This window comes from Rhagoletis pomonella, unplaced genomic scaffold (assembly GCF_013731165.1).
Source record: "Rhagoletis pomonella isolate Grant_MI unplaced genomic scaffold, Rhpom_1.0 Rhpom_scaffold_00006, whole genome shotgun sequence".
Taxonomy (NCBI): Eukaryota; Metazoa; Arthropoda; class Insecta; order Diptera; family Tephritidae; genus Rhagoletis; species Rhagoletis pomonella.
The window spans coordinates 49,904,103-49,918,460 of NW_023458560.1; the positions used below are offsets into that span (position 1 = coordinate 49,904,103).

Here is a 14,358-nt window from a genome sequence, read left to right on the forward strand (position 1 = left end):
GAGAAAAAATGTAACCTTAAGCAAAAGCAGATGTATGTATGTATGTATGTACATATGCATGTATGTATATTGATTATGAGACAAAATAGATATGTAACGTAAGTTTCACTTCTCCAGTGTGGCCCAGGCGCACTTATTTTTTTTTTGTTTATGTTTTTGGTACAGGAGACGCAAAGTTCTAATTTGTGCCCACCGCGAATGCTGTGTTGCATGTTTTACAGACTGTCTTTGTTTTTAGTAGACAGAATGCACAAACCTTTCGTTTTTTCACTTTTGAGGCTTTTAGTACGTTCCAGAACGTCTAGCACTCGCAGGATTTAGTACAAAGTCGTCCCGACACGCAAAAATTCTGTTTCTGGGAACACTCTCGCGAGAGTAACTGAGCAAGTGTTCCGAGAATGAAGTTTCAGGATTTAGTCCGGAGTTTTCTTCTGGCAAATTCATGAAAAGTGTCAAACCATATAGGCAGGGTTGCATTTGTTAACAAAAACTAAACGTGAAACCAAATAAATTTATACATTTCTTAAAAATAAAAGAAAACAACGAAATATTTTAAGACGAAGTAATTATCCTAAATTGAATAGATTTTAATAATTTTTTAATGATCTTTCAGCCAAATCAGTGTTGTAACAATGGCATACAGACCAACAGACTGACGTTTTTGCTCGAAAAAGGTATTTTTGCGTTCCCGTACACAATTGCAGTTGATCTACCGTTACTAACACTTGATAAAGCAAAAATTTTGTTTGACAGTTCCGAAGGTTTTAGTCTGAAGAATACAAACAATTTGTATATTTTCGCGTACCAGCTGTCGTCCTAGTATCAAGGAATCTTGGGAGTGAGTACCAAGTATGACGTGCTCACTACGCTACTTTTGGAGTCTAATTTTCAGCCTAGGTCATAAATTAGTTTCTACCGCCCCTTCGAGGCTAATCTGGGCCTTACTGAGAAGTGGTAAGCAACGTCAATTACTCGGTTACGAAAAGGCACTAGGAAAAATAAAAAGTTTCTATTGTAATCATGAGGTCACCTAATTTGCCTTGCGTCAACATATGACAACAGAAATATATCTCTAAAAATAGCACCCTTAACTTCAGCGAATACTTTTGCAGTAATTCCGGTAGTTATTAATTACTTTTCGCTAGTGAGTACCTAGTGCTTTGCTGACAAAATGTAAGCTTACTATTTTTGGCAGCATTAAAAAAAGAGTAATTCCAATTAAGCGCACGAGCGCTAACCGTATGGGCCGGTTTAAAAGCCATCTCAAAAGAGCTTCAGCTATAGGGCTGTGTAACTATACAAAAATTATGGTTTTAGCGTAAAAATACGCTTAACGTTAGCTAGTGAATAGCCATTTATTTCCAAAAAAAAAAAACACTGGAAGAGAGAGCGCGCTGAAAGCGTATGTATATGAGTTGCAGTCAGCTGAATCTGCGAGCTTACCGCGCGGCAAGAGCGATGGCAATGCGCGCGAAAATGCAGCGCGTTGTTCGCTGCCGCGCCGCGTCGCGCCATCAAGCACGCGCTGCTTGCTATTGCTGCGGCTGCCGTAATTTTATGAGTAAAGCGTTTATTTTTTTTCTATGCACATTCATGCTCTACCACTCTTTATTGTGCAGCGCGAGAGCGCGTACGCTGTCTGCAGCGGCGCGCAGCGAAAGCTCCAAAGAGCGCTGTCGTGTTTTCCTCTTCCTGTATTCACAATTTTTTGGCTTGCCGTCGCTGCTGCTGACTAATTTTGGTTGGTATTTTGGTTGGTAAATTCAGTATTAAATCTTCGATTTCGTGACCAGTCATCGGTAAATATAGAGCGGTAGCAGTTCGTACTATACTACTACTATAATACTACTACTACTACTCTACTACTACTGCTGCTGCTGCTGCTGCTGCTGCTGCTGCTGCGGTCACTTCCATAAATACTACCGACCGTTGCGGGTTGCTTATTGGATGCGGTTGTGGTTTTTTCGCTTACCACCCGCGAGCGCGCTTGGCAGAAAACTGGAAAGATTTTAAAACAATAAACAAAAACGACAGTTTGTCTGCGATTTCAGCAAAAACGAGTACGGTCAGGCAACGCTGCGGCTGGCCGGTTATACTTTAGTCTATTTCGATTCTGCCCGTAGGCGTTAAAGTCTGAAATCAGCGTACGGTGTTCGGTGTTTGGTCGAAAAATTAGCGTGTGTAAAAGAAGTGAGTAACGTAAACGCGACAGCAGTGAGTACACAAGTAGTGAACGTGAGCATACATACATACATACATACTAGTAGTGCCACTAGGCGAACAAGCAAGCAAAAGTACGAGCAGCCGACAAAAGGCGACTCAGTGAAAACTGCGGCAGGCAAAGGTAAAGGGGGACAAAGAAAGTAAAATAAAATCAAACTGGAATTTCTACTACCGCGCGGCGGTCACAACACACAGAAACAACAACAACAAAATTTACGTGTAAGTAGCGTAGTAGTAAGTAGCGACAAACGCTAGAGCCAGCGACGCAGCAGCCGCAAAGCCAATTGTAATACTACATACATACATACATACATGGTAGTGCTAGTTAACGCGGAGGCGGAAGAAGATACTTGAAACGGAAGGCTACAGAGCAGAGAAGCTGATCGTCTTCGTGACCAGTACGAGACGCGTCACCACGCCGCCACCAACCAACCACTGCAGCGCGCAGCGCAAGTGAAAAGAAAAGTCAAAGTCAAAGCAGACGAGAAGGTAGAAGTAGTAAGCAAATAAGCTGTGAAAAGAATTGCAATAAAAAGTGCGTGAAACAAAACAAAAAACGCCAACGGTGCGTCGCGGCGAAAAACTAAGCAGCGCGCAGCACCAAATAAGTGAATTCTGTCAGCCCAGGCAGAAACTACAAGTCAGAAAAAGATAAGCGCTCGACGGAAAAACACATAACGAACAGCTATAGTAAAGCGGCAAAGTCAAAAACAAAGGCAAGAGGTGGCAGCGCCAGCAGAACGCCTAACAGCAGGGAGGCGCAAAGCTAGCGGCGGGTAAGTAAATGAAAAATCATGTAGATAGGCATAAACTAAGATGTGGCGCGGCACGTAGGGAGGTGGTGCGCGGTGCGCGATGCTTGTTATGTGGTTTAACTAAAGCCAACGTTCTTGGTTTTTTTCTTTTGACTGTATATACATATAAATGTATTATTTGCTCAACCTTTTTTGATGTGTGTTCATGTTCTCTATGTAAGGCGCAATCTTCCACTTATTGTCGTTGGTACGTGCGCATATTTATTTTTATTTTTTTATAGCAAAGCTCTCAATGCCGCGCCGGCAGCGCTAGCTTTTTTGAGGAAACGTAGCGGCGTTAAGAAAAGAGTTAAAGCGCTGCAGCGCGCTGTACCAAAAAAAAATAAAATTGAGAACCCTACGTAAAGCGACTGCTTTTGCATGCGCGTACACGTATATGCAAGTATATATACAATTATGTATCCAAGTGTTTTTTTATTTCTTGTGTGCAATTGTGCAGCAACGCGCAGCCATTGTATGCATTGTAAGCTTTTTGAAAAGGGATCCGCGCGCGCGGCAAGCGGTGTAGGATGACGGCGCGCTCCCTACTCTTTAGTTAGCAATCATCTTTCTTACTGAGCTTCATTCTTTTGGCACATCTTCCGCTTAGTTATTTGCAGCAGCGCTGCCGATGCTGTGTTCGTCGTTTCTCTATTACTATTGTTTTCACTGTGCGCGCTCTATTCATTTTCCTCTGCCTACCTTCAGTCCTCAGCAATGTTGCCATTTGAGTTATTTTCCAGCTAGATTTAGCTGTTTTTTCGCCGTTTAGCTAGAAAAATTCGAATTTAGCTGCTAGCTTTTTTCTAAAAACCTTTCTAACCTTTTTCTAAATTTAGGAAAATCCAAATAAAAAATATTGTACGAATAAACAATTATGGCCCGATTCATAAAAAATAAAATATGTTTAAAGAGCTTTATAAAGTGACATTTTCATAAAAATTTTTGATTTATGAAGCAGCTAAAGTGTTCTTTATCTTTTATGAATTTGGGTGTTAATCTTCCCAAAATTGTAAAAAGCGATAAACGCAGGTCGGATGTAACTCTGTTTAAGGGGAAAAATAATCGATTATTGCAATACCATGTTCATCACTAACATACTTTTGGCACAGTTTTCTGTTGATGGCGGGATGGTTGAATATTTGCAAACTGTAGAAATATGGAAAGGTATAAAAGTATCAATTATCGAATTTAATTATTAACATTTACTATTCAATACATATTCAAGAAAGTTGATATGCCCGCACCCCAAGGAAGTATTATCGAGGCAGACAATACAAGGTCAAGCAGTTCCACGGAAGAGCAGCCACCGCCCAGAATTTTTCACAATTGAGCAATTGTCAAAAATCTGATGTTTAAATGAAAAAGTGGTTTATTAAAACTACCTTTTGTTTTTGTATCATACAAATAACCTTTACTTTGTTATTGGATTTAAGAAATATGTACCTACTTTGCTGTTTTTTGTGAAAAAAAACTAATAAAACATTTGAATAATTGCCTTTACTTTTTTAGATTTTTTTTTAGAAACAATTCTGGCAACACTAGTCCTCAGTCTTGTTGTAGCTTCGAAATTATTATTATCGCTTCGCTTTAGTATTCCTTATTTATTTATTGTTTCTTTTAAACTATATTCTCTCTACTTGTCTACACCCTCTAACTGCCCCACCGCCTTTGTCGTAGTCATTATCGTCATCATCATCACACTCTTAACTAAAAAGCTGTGCAATGAAGTGTGTGGGCACGTACGCGTTCATACTTATACATATTTATTAGGGTGGGTCGATTTTGTATTGGCGAAGTAAAAGGCATTTGACGGTATTGTTATAGTAATATTATGTTGTCTTAGGTCTAAGCCAATTATTATTGGCCACAAAAGATTAATTTAAAACTTATCTTAAGCCCGCGCGATTGATTCAAAGTGTGTGAATTTTGAAAATTAAATTTTGGTTGGTCATATCTATGGGATGCGATATCATTTTTCAATAAGACTAAACGTTTTTAAGATATTAGCGTAAACTTACAAACACGATAATTCTCCCTTATGAAATTTCAATTCCGCATTACTTCGGCAACCAAGTGAAAAATGTAAAAAAATGAGACGAGATTTATTTTGAACGTTTTTATGTTTTCGGCTGTTTATATAATATTAAAAGGACCACTGACTTGGTCACGCAGATTTGGTCAGTTTTCAGAATCATACATATATTAATAAAATACAATTAGGGTGAGAAACGCCCATTTTAAGTCCATTTATGCAGTCTTGAAAATTGGAGCGGAATGGTTTCATTGGTCACCGAAGAAGCACATTTTTGGCGGTTTCTAAATTTGCCGTTATATGAAAGTGGGGAACGTGCAATAATTATTTGGATATAAATATTTAGTTACTTCCATTATGTGAAGAAGTGACATTTAACATTTCCTGGGAAATCAAAAACAAATAAAACTGAAATATTAATTATTATAGAAAAATAAAAATCATTGTAAATTACAGTAGGACGTACGTACAGAAAATCATACGTGAGTATAGTTAAAATTGTTTTACGACGATTACAAGATGTAGATTTTCTGGTTAAAATTTTAAAAATTATGACTACTTTCCGTCGCTGTTGGTAAATATTACTCGACTGGTGCGTAATAATTACCAACTTGAAGGTGAAACTTACTGTTACTGATTTATGATTATAATATGATGGAAATCAATCACATTATAAAAAAAATTATTTTAAAAATAAAAAAATGTTGAACAAAAATTGCTGTCCACTTCCTATATTTGCAATTTTTGTATTGTATGCATAAACATAATAAAACTAATTAGTGTTTCTAGAAGTTGTGCCTGTTCAGTGTTTTCATACTCATTTGCATAAACAAAATTTTTCCAAGATGATAGTAAATAATATGCTTTTCTATTAGAGCTACCGAAATTGTTCCTAAATTTGCAAAAATTCGCAAACTATAGCTAATATTAAAAAAAAAGATTCGAATATTTGGAACCAGCGACCTAAATGCACCCCAGCAATATCTATTAATGCTGTTCTTTACATCTTTTGACTATCGGCCAGTGCAAGTATCAAGCGTACAACTAAAATTTTATTAAAAAAAGCGATAAGTTTGAGTTTAACGATAAGTTAAAACGCCGCAAGAAATTATATTTGACTTTTTCTTTTGCGTTAACGGATTCATTATCTAATAATTTGCACCAAACCTTTTTGCTGAACCCAGAATTTTTAACAAGAATTGGTCTTGGCGGTCGTTGCGCGGGCTCTTACAATTAAAATAAAAGACTAATATTTTGCAGGCTTGTTGTTGACTTCATGACACAATATATTTTCACTATTGCCAAGGGATTTGAGAAGAATTAGATTTTCGACCCGCCTTAATATTTATATATATATATACTATACTCCTATGTTTGTAAATAGATATCGTCCCGTTTCTGCTTCAACCTCGTATCTGCAATTGAGTCGGTCTAGAGGATGTAAGAAAAAATACGTATTTTCTTCCACTATGATATAACAAATGCTTTTTTTTAATTAATATTTCTGGTCCTACTGGCACTAGTTACCACCTACATCAAAATTTTGTTTTATTTTTAAATAGTGTGACTCTTAACTTGTTGTTATAAGTGGAAGTATTAGTTTTTCCAAAAACGTAGATACGTGGTTAACGCAGAAACGGGAAGATATGTATGTATGTACGTATGTTTTTGATACATATATGTATGTTTGTATAAAAGAGCGTGTACTTCAATGAGCACTTAAATGAAAAAGAAATGAGCGCAAGTAGGCCTATCTACTACTGCTGTTGCTGCTGGCGTTATCTCACAGCCAACGCCACAGCTGGGCGCATTACGAGTGGGCGGCGATATCTGCTGCGCGCTCTCACTTCGCTCGCTTGCATTTTAATACACACAAATTTCTACTCTCTTTGCGCGCAACCGACTTGCCAGACAAAACTGGGTATTTTAGTGTATTTTTAAATAAAATATATCTGGGTCCTTTTGTGAAAATTTCTTTGGTCAGCAAACTACCTGATGGAAAAATATGAGTAAATTTGTCATGCTCTTGGACACATATGGGCTTTTAAAAAGCTCACTAAACACTGGAGAAAGTTCATTATTTCCATAGGCACTAAGAATGGCTGATGAATCGTTAATGGTTGAGCGTGTTTAGTAGATGGTGAAGCCCTTCATCGCACACTAACCGAATGAATAAATGTATAGGTACTCAATTTAAAATCAAATATTTTGACAGTAGCTGTTGTTTGACAAAAAATGCTGTGGGAACCGCTAACGTAAAGCCGCATTTAAACTCCAAAAAATTGTTTGTGTGATACCTTTTTACACCTTCTCAATCTCAAGTCTCCATAATAGTATGCTGAGACCCTGCTGCCTGATATCCTACCTACTCAGGTCCTCAAAACACCGCGGATACGCTTTGAGGCTATTCTTCAAACTATGCATATATTACATTCAGGTTTAACTGGTGTCCAGAATAATTTATGTATACTCCGAGCGAATTTCATACTTGCAAAAGATCCCTTTTCCCGTAAGACTAGTTTCAAGTTTCAACTTGACGTGCGTTAGGTATCGCGTGTTAGGTCTAACGTATAAATATACATAATATATTAAACACGACGTTAAATGCCAAAGTATTAGTGGCTCTAAAAGCCTCACTGCCTTAAATAATTGTACCCGCTCCAACATTCTGATTTTAGTGAATTCCCCCAGCCGAGAATCAGGTGTCTAGGGATTCAACGCTTTCTCCCGCAAAAGCATTGTGAAAAGCCTCCTAGAAATCCGTAAAGTATCCCATTCTCAGAGAAGTCTTATTCTTATATTGAGCACCTTTTAATTAGTTTTTTCGACTTTCAATAAAAACGCAGCCCAACGGAAACAGCAAAAATGAGAGCCAGCAAACGTTACCTCAAGGCCTTTTGTAACTGACCATGTATAATATCAGCTTTTGCGCAGACTTAAAGTTTAAGAGACCAACGAGGCGATGCTTATTCAACAAGTAACCCAAGGCAGTGCCTCCATCCTCCGTCATGGAAAATTTCACCAAATAGAAAAATACGCTACTCTTCGGTAACAATTATCCAGTTTCCCGCGTAGTTTCTTAAATATCCTAAGAGTATAGGATTCTTCTTTTTATTTCAGGTCTCGCCAAGAATACCTTTCAGCCTTCGTGATTTCGAATTATAGATTCATACACCTGTTTTTTAAGGGACTCTGCGGACTATATAAAGAATCATCTGTTTGACGGTCTAAGATCACAGAGCACCACTCTCCCCAGAAGGCTTGGAAAATCGCAAAGGGCGTGAGCTCTCAAGAGCTTAATTGCCAGCAGTAGTGATGGTTCGGCTCATCATCATCCCCACAGTTTCCGCTTCAGGCACTATTTAGTTGAAAGAAATGTTGTTAAATATATCCTGAGAGTATAGCGTTCGTCGTTGTGAAAGTTGTTTTTTCGGGCCTTTTTGAGGTCAAAAAACTGCCTACGTGTGTATCTGAGGGCTGTGTTGTCAAATGGTATACGCGTTCTGGAATCTTAGCGCTCGTCACAAGATCGAAACTGGGCAGAAATAAGTGGAGATAGCATTGAAAAAAATACTGATAAATTTGGGTATTTCTGTTACCAGAAAACCTTCTCACAAAAGCTATCTGTCATAAAGTGGAAGAGGAAGTTCCAAACAATTAGCAAAATCTTGAAGTGGCAAGCTCTTTTTTTTAAGAATTTATGTATTGACCCTGAAATATCTAGGCCTGAATCCGGCAGCTCATCGACAATTTTGCTGAGGTAATTGTTGCGATGCCTTGGCATTCAATTCAATACGCCTACTAACGGATGAAGAGCTCGATTAGGTGGGCTTGCATGGAAAGTGAGCGCCTCTGTGAGTGCGTGCTAGGAGGAGTCACCCTAACCGGGGTTCCTTTGCAGAGAAAAATGTATCAAGGCATTAAGCTGCTGAACCACTTGCTATTCCAAATGGACTTGAGTTTCGCCGTCGCTATCTCCAAGTCCTTCCCTCGCTGCGAGTGCAGACCTGGACATCGACACAAAGAGTGGTCAATTAATTCCTTTCCATTCTCATCGAGAAAGTAGCAAAGTTTTTAAAAAGCGCCCACACTAATCCACACATCTGGCAACCTTCCAGGAAATGCACATTTTTGCAGAAAGCCAAAAGTCACTAAAGTGAGAAAAAATATTTTGCAGGTTTTTTGCAACAGCCATGTCGCTCTCGCGCGCTCAAGAACGCGCTCTCATGCGCTCAGCGCACTCTAGCTGCCCGTGTAGCACTTAACTTGCTACAAGGGGAGCCAACTCTCTATGCAGCGCCAACAAACGCGGCAGCAGCGCAGCACTCGTAATTCAGTTTTACGCGCATCAACTTGCCATGTTGGATTGTTATTCTTGTAGTTGTATTCTTGCAGTTGGCATGCATGGACGCCATTCATGCGCTTGGTGGGCAGCATGCTCCACAACATAAAAGTGTATGTATACATTCACATGTGTATCTAGTTAAGAGACCGACCACGCTTCGTGTGGATATGCGGCCGACTGATGCCGCTGTTGCTGCTCCCAAAAAACTCTTGTGGCTCACAGCTTTCTTGGGGTTTTATTTGGCAAGCGCTGCTGACGCGCTATACTTTTACTCTGCAGCTAGCGCCGCGTTTTTCACTCACTCGCGCGCGCTGGACATAAACCTTGCCTTTAACGACGCGATTCTTTTTGGAGCCATCAGATTTAGTTTCGATTTCGGTTTCAGTTACCTTTTGCAGTTTCAACAGGACACACAACAGACGACGCTGAAGGGCGGAAGCTTAGCTAAGTGTTTGGCAGAAGAGTAGCTCGGCTTATCCAAAAATAAATATATATATTATATACTCGTACTATGTGAGGGATTGTAATTGTGCCTGTGACTGTGATTGTGTAGTGAAGTGATTGTGTGTCCGTCGTCGCTGTCGCCGCGTCGCGTTGGTCTTGTCTCGTATACGAAATTCATATGCATCGTCTGTACACCGTCGCGTGAGTGCAGTGCTGGTAGTTAAACTTGCTAGTTGCTGCCCTTCGTCAGGAAATCAGTGCGGTGCAGTGCAGTGCCATAGGAATAGCCATAGCCCAAGGAGGCGTCGGAGTCACAGCCAACTCCAGCCGCTCCAAAGGGCCACACGACCAGTGTCGTCAGAGGCCATAATATCCAAAGCGACGCAGCCATACCTTAGTACATTCAGCACAAAAGATTTGGACGCTATCAGCGTCACTGCAGCTCAACCGAAAATAGAAAAGCGTCGTTTAGTAAAGTGTAAGTGTGCTACAATTACAACGATTTGTGAAACTTTTGAAGATTTTCTAGCAACTTTTTCTTGTGGCAGGCTTTTGTCTGAGGACTTCTCGCATTGAACTGGCTACTTAGCCAGGTTTTTCTTTTCTGTTTTATTTTTTTTGCTGTTTTCTAATTTCATCTGTAAAGACCATTACTGCTACCTTCCATCAATCGTCTAGTTGGTCATTCGTTGCATTGTTGGTGCACTGCATCCAAATCCAGCCGTTTCCCTGGTTTGATACGCATCAGTCAGTAGTCTGCAGACAATTTTGCAAGCAATTCGATGACGGTTATGTCAGCGCGTTGATGTCTTTTGCATCGCGCTGGCCTTCATAGAGTCTTCGTTGTTGTCCTCGTCCTCGTCCTCGTCCTGTTCGTCGTCATTGCGGTCGTCATCCGGCGTCATCTTCGGTATGTCAGGCGGTTATGAGTAACTAAAAAGTTTGCAGGGGTGCAGTGTGTGTGTGTATGACAGAGAGAGAGAGAGAGAGAGAGGAAGAGAGAGAACGCGCGCGCGCTTAAGACTGAGCTGGAAAGTGTAGGTAAATATAAATACGCTAGCTGCTTGCAAAAAAAAGTGCAAAATTTTAGAAAATCAAGAAAAAAACGCAAACGAGAACGTAGAACTCGAGTGCTGGATGAAAAATTGGCAGCAAATTTTAATGTGTGAAAAAAAAAATTTTGGAAAAGTATGTGACTGCTGGGTAAATAATTGCTGCATACACTGTTTATGTGTCTATTGTGCAGCAAAAAGAGTTGTGAAACCGATAAACAATCACATTTTTGCGGAATATTTTGTTAAATGAGTGAAAAGGCGACTAATTAATTGGGGAATCGATATTTAACAAGAAAATTAAAGGTATCGAAAAAAAATATTTTATAATGCACTTATATGTTTAATAAGCAACATTTCTTTAAATAGTAGAGGTAGATAATTTTGATGTAATATCGATAAAAAAGCGTTTAAAAATAAATGCTTAAATACTACCCAAATTTTTCAGCTTAACAATGTATGTAGTTATGGCGTTTTCTTTTTTACGAAATAAGTATGTTGCCTTCTCTTTGCCGCCTCCTTAGTATTTGTGCGTTTAGGTGCACTGAAAAGGCAAAATTTTTCGGTAGAAAAGAAATGGCGACATTAGTTAATCAATAATAAAACCCTGTGATCAACCTGATTTTCGTTCAATTCAAAAGATTTCCTAGCTAATAGTTAGCCAAAGAGCCTGGTCCGCCTAAGAGCCGCTACCGCTCCCCAATCCTGTTATGTGTTTACCACTCAGTAAAACTCCAAGAAAACCACCGAGTTAGCAAAGTGATTCCGATAGCACAATGACAGACATTGATCCTTCCCAAGACCTAGAAAAAACGTTCGGGATGGAAAGGCTAATAGATATCTTATTCTTCCTTGGCTTTGTAACCGCCTAAGCGATGTTGGCCGAGTTCAACAAAGCACGCCAGTCGCCTCTCTTCTGTGCCAACTGACGCCATTTGGAAATTCCAAGTGAAGCCAGGTCCTTCTCCACTTAGTCTTTCCATCGCAGTGGGGACCTCCCTATTCCTCTGCTACCACCAGCGGGTTCTGAGTTGAATACTTTCAGAGCTGGAGCGTCGGTGTCCATTCGAACGACCTGGCCAAACCAGCGGAGCCGCTGTGTTTTAACCCACTGCTTTATGTCCATAACTTTGTAGAGCTCATACAGCTCATCGTTCCATCGCCTGCCGTATTCACCCTCGCCCAGAATCTTTCTCTCGAAAACTCCAAGTGCCTCCTGATCGGGTGTTTTCATTATCCATGCTTCTGCGCCATACATCAAGATTTGGCGTATTGTTAATACCTGGCCTATGGTGGACTTTCCAGGCCTAAAGCCACACTGATAAGGCCCAATCAGTTCATTGACGGTGGGCTTCAGTCTTTCATATAATACGCTCTATAAGACCGCGGTAGTTGGCCTGTAGGTCGGGTCGCCTTTCTTGCGGATTGGGCAGAGCGCACTTAAACTCCAGTCGTCGGACATTCGTTCTTCTGACCATATTTCGCATAAGAGTTTATGCATGCACCTTATCAACTCCTCACCATCGCTTGGCTGGCAGGCCGTCAGCTCCGTCGTGGGGCTCATCCACATACATTTGATTGGTCTTGACTGGATATCCTCGGCTAGATTTGGTAGTGTTAAACCAACCATCATCAGAGCCACCCAGCACGGCTACCTCAATCGTTATAACATGAAAATTTTTGAGTTAGCAGTCACGTGGCTGCTTAGATTTCGTTCTAAGTACTGGTTTGGGCTTAAATATCGTTGGCGGTAACTCTGATGGTATCAAATCTAACTAAGTTTCCATTGCATTTCCTGAGGTTTGTAGATCATCTCATCGTGGTTTATTCAGGCGTAAGAATAGCTGGCATATTTCTCTTCTCATTCCTTGAAGTGGACAATAAATTCCGCACCGATTCGCACTCATAAAAAAAGGCTCCGACTCTGGCGAATTCTTTGTTATCATTTATGGGCCCCAAATCCTGACGAGATACTTATTGATTCGTCATAGCGCTCCAGTTCTATTTGCACTCCCAAGCCATCTTGGAATATATGAATGGTGAGGGCAAAGGTATGAAAATTGTCTCCAAATCAGCACCAGTGCAAATGCATACAACTAAAACTAATCGACGAAACGTTGTTACAGTAATAATACCAGGTCTTGAGCTTTCCAACTACTCCGAAAGGTGCCTTTTTTCAGGCATGTGTGAAAATTTCATGTGAATAAATCCTGCCGCGAGTGCACCGCGACATTGAGGGCCTTATTTGGTATTCCGTCAGGCACAGTAGCTTTTTCATCTTGAATGTTCCAGCGACATGTACTCGTTGTTACATCAATTCCTTTACGTTGACTGCAACCGCTGTTAGAGAGTGTTATTCCATGTAATCTTAGAGTAACTTTTATGTCCAGGAAGCCCATACGATCCATTGTTTTTTATGCACGTTTAAATTTTTAGTGTAAGAGTTTGATTTTTTGACCCAGATACGGACCCTCTAGATTGACCAGGTGCCTCACAACCTCTATATGTAATATCTAAAGGATACTGATTGTTTTGAGATGTCAAAAATCAGAGTAGAATCCATCTGCAACTCCTAATAGCTTAGGGTTTGAAACAACGCGCTGATATTGAGTGTGTTATTAAATAGTAGAATATTAGTATTAGTGATGAGTTCATTCATAATACTGCAAGACACATTGATGACCACTTGGGTGGCCTTGCTGTATCTGCTATTCAAGTGCTATGCTATGCTACTGCCCCCCTCGTCATAATATAACAGAAAAAAAAATGTAATGAATTGTTCCTAAAGTTTGGCTGTGAGTTTATTGTAGCAGGAGATTACAAGTATTCGGACCAAGAGTGATATTGACAAGGGGTAGCTGAAAATCTCACTGATATAATAGTTAAGGCTGCAGAAATTGCAACCGCAAATCCTTCTATTAAATTTCGCAATTCTTACTGCCCTAGCCTGGTCACCCCAAACAAACATTCTTTACTTAATAAGTAATCTTAAGCAGCAGCTGAATTCGTGTACAAAGGAGTTACGTAATTTGTTGCAGGCGGAAAAAGAAAGAAGTACGCAGTTGATCCTTCGGTCCTTGTCTGCTTCGACACAGACTGACTGCTTCCTTTGGCGAACACTGAATCATGCGGTTCTTCGAGAAGCACCATTACGTACTCAGAACGGAAGCTGGGCGAGGAATGATGAGGATAAAGCAAACGCTTTCGTCTGTCATCTTTCACAAGTCTTTAGACCCAATGAAGGCGCTCAGCCTTCAAATATGTCAATACCCCCAGTAGCCTTACCACAAATTAGCTTGATTTCTGTATTTTTCAAAATTTTTGAAAAAATATTCTTTTGAAGAAAATACAACCTGCACTCACACATAAGCAAATAATACCACCACATTAGTTTGGTTTTCGGGGAAATCATGGCACTATGGAACAAGTTCATAGAATTTTTTCTTGTATTAGAAAAGCCTTCGA

General features: G+C 40.0%; 1 protein-coding gene across 2 annotated transcripts in view; it reads left to right on the forward strand.

Moving 5' to 3' along the window:
- Positions 1–1,800: 1,800 nt before the first annotated feature.
- Positions 1,801–14,358, forward strand: part of LOC118740902 — a 46,373-nt gene continuing 33,815 nt past the window's right edge. The window contains exon 1 of one of the 2 annotated variants that reach the window (XM_036472650.1): positions 1,801–2,999. The gene's annotated coding sequence lies outside the window, so the exon portion shown is untranslated. Of the gene's footprint in view, positions 3,000–9,521; positions 10,320–14,358 lie in introns of those variants that run through there. The other variant, XM_036472649.1, reaches the window with a different exon arrangement.